We start from the raw sequence: 12,547 nt of genomic DNA, 5'->3' as shown, positions 1-12,547 counted from the left end.
AAATGTAAGGATGTAGATGCTTATCTCACGAGGGGTAAGATAGATACTGCCTACAGGAAAATTAAAGAGACATTTGGAGAAAAGGGAACCACTTGCATGAATATCAAGAGCTCAGATGGAAACCCAGTTCACAGCAAAGAAGGGAAAGCAGAAAGGTGGAAGGAGTATATAGAGGGTCTATACAGGGGCGATGTTCCTGAGGACAATATTATGGAAATGGAAAAGTAGGTAGATGAAAATGAAATGGGAGATATGATACTGCGTGAAGAGTTCGACAAAGCACTGAAAGACCTAAGTCGAAACAAGGCCCCGGGAGTAGACAACATTCCATTAGAACTACTGACAGCCTTGGGAGAGACAGTCCTGACAAAACTCTACCCTCTGGTGAGCAAGATGTACGAGACAGGCGAAATTCCCTCAGACTTCAACAAGAATACAATAATTCCAATCTCAAAGAAAGCAGGTGTTGACAGATGTGAAAATTACCGAACTATCAGTTTAATAAGTCACAGCTGCAAAATGCTAACGCGAGTGCTTTACAGACGAATGGAAAAACTGGTAGAAGCCGACCTCGGGGAATATTAGTTTGGATTCCGTAGAAATGTTGGAACACGTGAGGCAATACTGACCCTACGACGTATCTTAGAAGAAAGATTAAGGAAAGGCAAACCTACGTTTCTAGCATTTGTAGACTTAGAGAAAGCTTTTGACAATGTAGACTGGAATACTCTCTTTCAGATTCTGATGGTGGCAGGGGTAAAATACAGTGAGCGAAAGGATATTTGCAATTTCTACAGAAAGCACATGGCAGTTATAAGAGTCGAGGGACATGAATGGGAAGCAGTGGTTGGGAAGGGAGTGAGACAGGGTTGTAGCCTCTCCCCGATGCTGTTTAATCTGTATATTGAGCAAGCAGTAAAGGAAACAAAAGAAAAGTTCGGAGTAGGTATTAAAATCTCCGGAGAAGAAATGAAAACTTTGAGGTTCGCCGATGACATTGTAATTCTGTCAGAGACAGCAAAGGACTTGGAAGAGCAGTTCAACGGAATGGACAGTGTCTTGAAAGGAGGGTATAAGATGAACATCAACAAAAGCAAAACGAGGATAATGGAATGTGGTCGAATTAAGTCGGGTGATGCTGAGGGAATTAGATTAGGTAATCAGACACTTAAAGTAGTAAAGGAGTTTTGCTATTTGGGGAGCAAAATAACTGATGATGGTCGAAGTAGAGAGGATATAAAAAGTAGACTGCCAATGGCAAGGAAAGCGTTTCTGAAGAAGAGAAATTTGTTAACATAGAGTATAGATTTAAGTGTCAGGAAGTCGTTTCTGAAAGTATTTGTATTGAGTGTGGCCATGTATGGAAGTGAAACATGGACGATAAATAGTTTAGACAAGAAGAGAATAGAAGCTTTCGAAATGTGGTTCTACAGAAGAATGCTGAAGATTAGATGGGTAGATCACATAACTAATGAGGAAGTATTGAATAGGATTGGGGTGAAGAGAAGTTTGTGGCACAACTTGACCAGAAGAAGGGATCGGTTGGTAGGACATGTTCTGAGGCATCAAGGGATCACCAATTTAGTACTGGAGGGCAGCGTGGAGGGTAAAAATCGTAGAGGGAGATTAAGAGATGAATACACTAAGCAGATTCAGAAGGACGTAGGCTGCAGTATATACTGGGAGATGAAGAAGCTTGCACAGGATAGGGTAGCATGGAGAGCTGCATCAAACCAGTCTCAGGACTGAAGACCACAACAACAACAAAAATGTACATTGACATGAATATGTGAGTAGTACTGTATGGAGCTGGGCCTGTTACGTTAGACTTATACTGGATGGACCTGGTAGGCATGGACTGAGTCTCTCAGGTGAAGTAGGCAGTGATCGTGGCTAAGTATCCGACGAGAAGCTGTCTTCAGGAGGTAAGTGAATTGTATGCTTCGCACTGGAATAAAATTTCTGAGTATCATAATGCTTGATGGTAATGGCTGCCTTAGTAGAGCGACCAAAATAGCAACATAACATAACAAACATATGGAGTCAAAAGAAACTGAAAGAACCAGCAGAGCTACACAAAACCCAAATACACCACTGGGTAGAAAGTAAATACTAAATCACCGTCAAAAAGGCAGCTATACATTCAACAAAGTTATGATAAAATAAAGATGAATAAAAATGGAAATTGTATGAAAATTAATAGCAAGCATACAAAAATTGCTTCTGGATGCAGAAATGTATCAGCGGATAGCGTGTGTGACAAAGTGCATCTGATATACACATGTTTGTTTAGCTGACAGGTAAAGGAAATCGGCAATTAAGTTAATGACTTTATTAGATACAGATTACAAATAGCCACACAATCGCATAAAACAGCAGGTACTGGGCACGGGGATATCCAAATACGTCTGTGTAGTCGACTACTAGATATTATGAGAGGCAGATCGGAGACTATAAAAGGATGCGGAGTGTGTCGTGTCATCAGTGGAGAGACAGTACCTGCAGAATTTGTCGACCAGGAGATCTCGGTGATTTCGAACATGGACTATTCACTGGATGTCACCTGATTAAGAGGTCCATCACGAACAGTTCTAAAGTCTTCCTAGTCGACTGTCGGTAATGAGAATGTGAAGTCGAAACGCGCGAAAGTCACAGTAAATCAAGACTATGCAGATCGAGTATACTGACGGACAGGGATTATCGAGAATTACGGAGTGTGGTTGTAAAAACTGCACGAAATAAGCGGAAGGACACACTTATAAAGTGTTACCAACAGTCCAGCCACTACAGAGATTGTGGGTAGCGGTTAAAAGAATAGGGTACAATGATTGATCAACTCTTCATAATCCACTCATTTCTGTAGTCAACGCCAAGCGACGCTTCTGGTGGTGCGTGAAATGGCGAAGTCGCTGGAGAGTGGAAGACTGGAAACAAGTGATTTGGAGTGATAAATCATGTTATACCCCGTGGAAATCCGAAGGAAGAGTTTGGGTTTGGTGAATTCCAGTAGACTTGCTGTTACGTATAGTGCCAACAGTGAAGTACAGTATAGGTTTGTTATGATATGTGGGTGTTTTCGTGGTTGTGGTGTGGTCCCCTTTTTGGACTTATGAAAACTAAATGCGGAAGGATATAAATGCATTGTACAGCATTGTGTATTGTACACAGTACAGGAATAGTTCGGGGATGATGGTTTTGTTGTATCGGCATGATGATGAACCCTGTCCTAAAACATCATCTGTCAGACAACGGTTTGTGTATAGTAACATTTCTGAAACTCATTAGCCGGCCCAGACTCCTGACTTGAACCCTGCTGCGCAAGTATTTGGATGGAGTGTTGTTTGGACTGGATCTTGTATAAGTGTGAGCTTATTGTACAGTAGCATTTATTAACAAACATATATCGTGACATAAAACCGAAATGACATTAATAAGTATGCTTACCATTTAACATCAAAATAAACATTTATTCAGCCCAGAAATAATTCTTCCTTAAAAATTGGCACAGCGCAAATAATAATAAAAACTAAACTCCGTCCGAACAGGCCTCGGGAGGCCCAACGGTACCGACCGACCGCCGTGTCATCCTCACCCACAGGCGTCACTGGATGCTGATGTGGAGGGGCATGTGGTCAGCACACCGCTCTTCCGGCCGTACGTAATTTTACGAAACCGGAGCTGCTACTTCTCAATCAAGTAGCTCCTCAATGAGATTTTCACTCTGCAATGGAGTGTGCGCTGATATGAAAACTTCCTGGCAGATTAAAACTGTGTGCCGGACCGAAACTCGAACTCGGGACCTTTGCCTTTCACGGGCATGTGCTCTACCAACTGAGCTACCCAAGCACGACTCACGCCCCGTCCTCACAGCTTTGGAAGGTAGGAGACGAGGTACTGGCAGAGGTAAAGCTGACAGGAGGGTCACGCATCCAGGTGCTAGCCCAGCCCGACAGCGCTTAACTTCGTGATCTGACGGGAACCGGTGTTACCACGTGGCAAGGCCGTTAGCACAAATAATAATAATAATGGTAATAATAAAAATAATAATAAAAAAACTTATTTTAAGCAGATACAGTATCTTATTCGGCTATGATGACATACAAATGCGCACCGACCCAAAATAAATGAACAGACGCTACAACTTCCGCATATTAATCTGTAGTTACTCTATAAGTGTGCAACCAAAATAACACATATGCGCTACACTCTACTACCAAAAACTTCCACCAACTACTGTCCTACGGACAAAATGAATAGACAGAGCTACCTAATATACTGAGAATGGACAGCAGCATTACGCAAAAAAACTCTGATTAGGTAAGTTGATCGAAACACGACCTCTGCGTGAATACAAAACACAATATAGAAATCCGCGGGTCCACATGCCTGAGAACGTAGAGGGAGGAGGGAGGAGGCATCCCCTATGCCCCTAGCTCGCGGTAAAAGGAAAAAAAAATGGCGTAATGAGGTGTTTTTCTTTGAAGAAACACCTGGTTCAACACTATTTTTTTTACGTATATACTTAATGTTTTTTTATACGGGTTCGATCGGTGTTAAGGCGCGGTGTGCAGCGAGAAAGGGCGCCAAGCGTATCGTCCTTATCTAGTTACCGCTTTTTCTTGAGCCGCTACCCAAGCCCACGCGACAACTCAACAATATATGTTCACATTCAAGTGTAAATAAATCTGTGAAAAGTGTAAATATCAGTAACATAATTGTTATGATGTGGTATTCCTTAGCTTTCATCTTTCGTCTCATCGGATCATAATGTTTACAGTTTATTAGATGAGCGCAAACTTTTATAAATAATGCATATTACTGTTTCTAATAAAAGGGCACTAAGTTCTTCAGCCGGTTTACATTGGGAGCTCCTAATAGGATTACTCTTAAATATTCTGATGTTAAGTTTCCTTGTATTTATCTCAGAGATGGGTATCAGGAATTCCTTTGGGCAAGAGAATGTTTCTGCTGTGAAGGAAAGGAACCTCAGTGACTCATGAAATGTTACAGGTAGAGTGCCTTAGAAAGTGAGTCCCACGACAACTTTTAGTTTATTTTCAAGACAAGCAGAACCTTCACCACTGCCAGTTTTCAAAAGTATCAGTGCCACAATGTTCGTCCACCATTAGTACAGGGTCTGCTGATATCACTAGTCCTGACGCTACAGTGTGGGATGTCGTCAGCCCATTAACTGCACTTTGAAGAAGTCGGAGGAACTACTTGGCAGTTAATCACAGCTTTGAATTAGGAGACTGCATAAACTATTCAGTGTCAGACGAAGTCAAGTACCAGTAACTACGTGTTTTAAATTCGTCTCATGATTTCAAAAACGACACTAATGAGAAAAAAAACTATAAAAAGAAAACAGAAGGTAAAGAAGCACTAATGAATTATAGGGCAGGGTAGTAAGGCTAGACGTTTCTAGGGAATTATTGTCTGCATCATCCCTGTAGCGTAACAAGATGAATTGTTGTATCTGGGAGTCTAATCATACAGAGGAAGTATAGCAGATAAAAAGTGGACGTTTTTGGTGGGTTTTCTGGTTGTCAGGGCTAGTTGTGCTAAGAGTAGCGAATGCTTTTTGGGAAGGAAGTGTAGGGGACATTCTGTTGATGTATAAGGGTATTTGAATTTAGGGTCCTGTTTTGTGTGTGTTAAATGGGCGCGGCTTAGGGTGTTTGGGACGGCAAAGTAGTACCAAGCACAAGGTAATTGTTGTAACTGATGGCTCAGTGCTAGGCACAGTTTGAGTTCCTTTAGAGCTTGTAAATATGTTCTACTATTGTTATGAGTGGCTAAGAGTTATCGCTCCCTCTTGTGGAGGTGGCGAGCAGTTTTGTGGTACGCCTAATCTGATGATCGCTACCATTCGAATGCATGTGTGCACTGGTGTTCTCGCACCAGAGATCTACATCTACATCTACATTTATACTCCGCAAGCCACCCAAAGGTGTGTGGCGGAGGGCATTTTACGTGCCACTGTCATTACCTCCCTTTCCTGTTCCAGTCGCGTATGGTTCGCGGGAAGAACAACTGTCTGAAAGCCACCGTGCGCGCTCTAATCTCTCTAATTTTACATTCGTGATCTCCTCGGGAGGTATAAGTAGGGGGAAGCAATATATTCGATACCTCATCCAGAAACGCACCCTCTCGAAACCTGGCGAGCAATCTACACCGCGATGCAGAGCGCCTCTCTTGCAGAGTCTGCCACTTGAGTTTATTAAACATCTCCGTAACGCTATCACGGTTACCAAATAACCCTGTGACGAAACGCGCCGCTCTTCTTTGGATCTTCTCTACCTCCTCCGTCAAACCGATCTGGTACGGATCCCACACTGATGAGCAATACTCAAGTATAGGTGGAACGAGAGTTTTGTAAGCCACCTCCTTTGTTGATGGACTACATTTTCTAAGCACTCTCCCAATGAATCTCAACCTGGTACCCGCCTTACCAACAATTAATTTTATATGATCATTCCACTTCAAATCGTTCCGCACGCATACTCCCAGATATTTTACAGAAGTAACTGCTACCAGTGTTTGTTCCGCTATCATATAATCATACAATAAAGGATCCTTCTTTCTATGTATTCGCAATACATTACATTTGTCTATGTTAAGGGACAGTTGCCACTCCCTGCACCAAGTGCCTATCCGCTGCAGATCTTCCTGCATTTCGCTACAATTTTATAATGCTGCAACTTCTCTGTATACTACAGCATCATCCGCGAAAAGCCGCATGGAACTTCCGACACTATCTACTAGATCACATTTGGTATTGTGAAGTCTGCAGGCAGTGCTACTCCTAGCTTTTCTGCATCTGCGTAACAGAGCGGGAGGTGAGTCTGCTGTACAAAGAAGCCCGGTCGACATCATCTGGAGGTAATGGTCGCGGCCTCTACAAAAGTAGGTGACCGACCTATGGTCTGTCACCAGGGACCAGACATTGGCGTGACAGCTGGGGTCTTCTGTTGATGGGATGGTGCTGGATGTCCCGATTAACAGTATGAACGAGACAACAACATCGACTACCGCCTGAGGCCACAGTGCCCGGCAGCTGACAAGTTGCACAGTGGCACCAGACCGCATTGTGGCATGGCTGCACTGGTTTTGGGTTAGGCATGGTTGGCCCAGTCAGTCGCCATGGCCTACAGTTTGGGGCCGACCAGAGCAGGAGTTCGCTGGAGGCTAGCAAGTTAGATGGAAACAGCAGTAATCTTGAACAGGGAGAGATATGGGAGCGGGCAGCGTGTCAAGTGTCATACTTGTCGACGTCGGGTATGGCAAACTGCACGGGAGATGATCCACTTGGAGAGGGGAGAGTGACTTTTCCCGTTGTCCAGAAGAAGACAGCAGCCACAGCCAGAAACGAGGAAGGCTGGGAAATTTGAAATTTGTGGTAACTTCCTATGGGACCAAACTGCTGAGAGATCATCGGTCCCTAGGCTTACACACTACTTAATCTAACTTTGACTAAAATTACGCTAAGGACAAAACACACTCATGCCCAAGGGTTGACTTGAATCTCCGAAGAGGGGAGCCACGCGAAAAGTGACAAGAAGCCTCAGAACGCGAGACTGAAGGCTGGGGATTAATTATTACTGTACTGTACAGAGCACGAAGTGTTGTTCTATATGACGCACATTTACTGATGGGCAGCTAACAAGTGTTGTCACAGTTAAGTTATTGTGCGGCGGATACTGAGAATAGTCAAGGCAGCCAGGAGCTGTTGTGTGTTTTCGCGCATGATATATGTGTTAGTAGCTGTGAACTCTATACTGCACAGCGGGGTTGTGACGGTATAAGAGGGTGATTTCTAGAAGGTCACCCCTATGATTTTAGGGGGAACCTAGATCTTGTAGCGTACTCTTAATGATGATGGTATTCTCTTGGGTAAAATATTCCATGGGTAAGATAGTCCCCTGTTCGGATCTCCTGGCGAGGGCTACTCAAGAGGATGTTGTCATTGGGGAAAACAAAACTGGCAGTCTACGGTTTGAAGCATGGAATGTTAGATCCCTTGAGGGGGTAGGTAGGTTAGAAAATTTTAAAAGGGAACTCGATTGGTAGAAATTAGATGTAGTGGGAATCAGTGAACTTCGGTGGCAGGATGAACAGGACTTCTTTTCAAGTGAGTACAGGGTTATAAATACAAAATCAAATTGAGGTAATGTAGGAGTATGCCTAATAATTAATAAGAAAATAGGAATGCAGATATCGAAAAATAGTAGGTGAATATGGATTGGGTAGAAAAGAATGAAGCAGAAAGCCACCTGGTACGATTTTGCACAAAGCATAATTTAATTATCGGTAACACGGCTTAACAATCATGAAAGAAGGTTGTACACATATAAAAGACATAGACACACTGGCAGGTTTCACACTGATTCAATAATGATAACACAGAACCAGATTTTAAACTGTAAGACATACACAGAGGCAGATGAACTGTAGGTAGGAAATTAAGGAAATGGTTGTTGAAAGAACAAGGGGTTGTTGAGAATTTTGGAGGGAGCGTTAGGCGACGGTTGGCTGAAACGAGGGAAAGGAATGCAGTAGAGGACGAATGGGTAGCTTTGAGAGCTTAAAAAATGAAGGCAGTAGGGGATCAAATAGGTAAACAGATAAGCCGTATCCTTGGCTATCGCAAGGTATGTACGAATTTAATCGATGAAAGGAGAAATTACTAAAATGCAACAAATGAAGCAAAGCGAAAGGGAATGGGACGTCTAATTACATTGACAAGAAGTGCAAAACGGCTAGCAGGAATGGATTGAGGAGAATAGAGAGTATGTAGAGGCATACATAAGAAGTGGAAAAAAATACTACCTGAAGGGAAATTAAAGAGACGTTTGAAGAAAAGAAAAGCAGCTTTATGAATATCAAGAGCCCAGATGGAAAACCAGTGCTAAACAAAGAAGAAAAAGCTGAAACATGGGAGCAGTATATAGAAAGGCTACACAAGGGAAATGTATTTGTAGGGAGGGGACGTAGATGATGATGAGACAGGAGATATAATACTAAGAGAATAATTTGACAGCACTGAAGGAAGGAAGTCGAAACAAAGCCCCTGGAGTAGACGACATTCTGTCAGAGCTACTGATAGCCCTGGGAGAGCCATCCATGACAAGACTGTTCCATCTAGTGTGCAAGACGTATGAGACAGGAGAAATACCCTCATTATTCGAGAACAATGAAATAGTTCCAATTTCTAAAAAAAACTGTTTTTAAAAAAACTATGAGCTTGGCAAGTCATGGCTGCAAAATACTAACACCAATTCCTTACAGAAGAAAGAAAAAGCTGGTTGAAGCCGATATTGAGAAAAATCAGGCTGGATTCCGGAGACATGTAGGACCGCGTGAGCCTATACTAACCCTACGACTTATCATAGAAGATAGGTTAAGGAAAGGCAAACCCACGTTTATAGCTTTTGTAGATTTGGAGGACGCTGTTGACAATGTTGACTGGAGCACATTCTTTGAAATTTTGAGGGTAGCAGGGGTAAAATACAGGGAGCCCTCTGATGCGGGGTAAGAGCCCCATCAACTCAATTAATAGGTGTCAGGGTACTTTTGATCAGATCAGATACTTGAGCTTTAATTCCTGAGATATCAGTCGTTAACAAGCAAATAACCCCACAAATCATGATTGTAGAGCCAAATGACAGTAATAACTAACACCCAATACTTGATAGTTTTGTTTTGTGCACATGACTCGAATAAAGACGAAAGTACAAAGTATATATATATATATATATATATATATATATATATATATATAACAAAAAATAAGTTCGCATCAAGTGGTACAATACGCATTTGAGGAAAACGTGATACTGTTGTGGAACGAGGCCAGCCTTCCACGAGCCAGCGATTTGAGCTGCCCACTTTGCGGTCACAACATTCACGCTCACGCAGCTGCCGGCTAAAAGGCCCTCCCCGCTCAGCTTTCCGCCGGGAGTGGGGAGAGCGCTCTAGTTGGCAGTCGCTAGCCTGCCTCTTGACCGCCAGGCCAAGACTCCAGTTACGTTGGAAAAGCCTCCAACTCGACGTGGCACCACTTGCGAAGCCGTCGCTTACGAGGAGAACACGGCAGGTGCCACAATCAGGTTTCGCAGAAACATCGCTAATTGGAAGAGGAGTCAAAATAAACGAACACGCTATCTCACGGACATGCAAATGTTCGTAGCTCTTGGAAATGTTCACTGTGTAATGAACGCCAGAAATTAATTACGACAGAATCGCTTTGATATGAAGAAAGCTTATCAAATTTCACTCTTATCAATGAAACTGTTTTCAAGCGCCGGTCGTTGGTGGCCGAGCGGTTCTAGGCGCTTCAGTCTGGAACAGTGCGACCGCTACGGTCGCAGGTTCGAATCCTGCCTCGGGCATGGATGTGTGTGATGTCCTTAGGTTGGTTAGGTTTAAGTAGTTCTAAGTTCTAGGGGACTGATGACCTGAGATGTTAAGTCCCATAGTGCTCAGAGCCATTTGAACCATTTTTTTGTTTTTATGCTAATCAGTTCAGTTTCTGTGTCACTAAGGACCTGCGTTACATTTTGCTCACTAACTGAAAACTTACGAAAATAACTTTCAACTGACTCTTGCATTGTTTAAGTTTTTCAGTGCATTTGGACACATTGCTGTTATCCGCAGCACGTGCTCTCTTTTATTTCAGTTATGGAAGTAGACTCAGGTCCTCGTTTTACAACTCAGATGATCAGGTCTAATATAATTTTGAATGGAATAATGCTTTTACCTTCTAATTGGAAATTTAGGCTTTGAAATGGCAACTAACGTCAACCAAAAGTGTCAAACTAATTTCTAGTTGTCATGTAGTAGGATTCTTTTTTCAGGTAGTGTATTTTCCTGTTCTAAAAAAAAAATCAGAAACAGCATTTTTCTTGTTCCAAAACGTATTAAAAATACTGCGCCTCAAAATGTAGGACAAGTTTACGGTACTCCAAATCCAACAATTCACAGTACATTCAGAATTCTCGTGTAGTTAATGCCGTAGCCCTAGGTTTACTCATATATTTCGGAACTGGTGGGAAAACATGATGTATATTTTAGGGTTCAAGGATTTTCCAGACAGTGACACTTTATGTTTAATCCAGTAATATTCCAGTACACGATGACTTAAAAAGTTTTCGAGCAAACTTGCAACACCGTTGATTCTACCTGTCACTGACGGCTCTCCGTCAGTACACACGTTGATGACTTTAATATAATCTACTTTTAAATTTTGTAGGCATAATTTTACTTTTTCGAATATTTTGAACCTCTTGTTTTAGGATTCAGTGCTTCCAGACTGGGAAGATCTTCGACGACATTAAAATAACATCATTTCCAATTATAAAAATGCATTATCCTTATTATGAAGATGGCGTGCAAACATTTGGAGACCGAGTGTAACAATCGAAGGGATGATGTGTGGCTATTGATAATTGGTGCTCCAACAAGCGTTTATCTTTTGAACTGACGTAAGTTAAATTATTTAAATGCGTGAGTCAGTTATTGTTGTAACTAACAAGATCCTACCCCTATCTCTTTTTTCCAACGGTGGCAATGAACGTATGACGGTGCAAACTGTGTTTAAATTGTATGTTACGTATGAACTCCTCTATGAAAAAAATAGCGTACGTCTTGCTAAATTTTGGAAAATCCCAGTATGTATCTAACACTTAAGTAACAGAAGTTCGTGAAAGCACATTATAGAGACAGTTGTCTTAAAATCAAGTACTTAATGGTAGCAAAGATTATCAAATTAAATAAAAGGTGTTGAAAGACAACGCAATAAACAGACGAAAAAATGGCAACTACCGTTAGATTGCTGAGGTTTTGAGCACTCGCATACATAACGACTTCTACTTACATGCACCGATCACAAGAAGGGCAGCGAAGCTGTTTCCGATCGAAAAGCTGTATGTTAGTGAAGTAGGTCCCACATTATTCTTTATAAGAAATTACAGTAACTTTTTCGATATATCTCTTCGGGTGCTATCCAGAACTGTGTTCGGAACTGTAATCAGAACTCTAGTTGCGATTTCGTACATTTTCGGAAGTGAAAATGAGTCCCTTATTATTTCAATTATCTCATAAACTGGAATGAGCCCAGGCTGTGGCTGAGCCATGTGTCCGCAATATCCTTTCTTTCAGGAGTTTTAGTCCTGCATAGTTCGCAGGAGAGCTTCTGTAAAGTTTGGAAGGTAGGAGTCGAGGTACTGGCGGAAGTGAAACTGTGAGGACGGAGCGTGAGTCGTGCTTGGGTAGCTCAGTTGGTAGACCACTTGCCCGCGAAAGACAAAGGTTCCGAGTTCGAGTCTCGGTCCGGCACAATTTTAATCTGCCAGGAAGTTTCATCTCATAAACTATTACCTGCACGGAATAATTTCATGAAGGTTTTCTGTAGAACTCTTGGGAGGGTACTCAGATTTGGGGTCACAACATTATTTTCGCAAGTTCATAAATAATTTTCTTTACGGCGTTAAAATTTGCGGATTGCTAGTGTTTACTTTGCGAAATTCCGCAGAACTATTCAAATTTA

This window comes from Schistocerca americana, chromosome 5 (genome assembly GCF_021461395.2).
Source record: "Schistocerca americana isolate TAMUIC-IGC-003095 chromosome 5, iqSchAmer2.1, whole genome shotgun sequence".
NCBI classification, from domain to species: domain Eukaryota; kingdom Metazoa; phylum Arthropoda; class Insecta; order Orthoptera; family Acrididae; genus Schistocerca; species Schistocerca americana.
Note: the sequence above shows the minus strand (reverse complement) of the source record.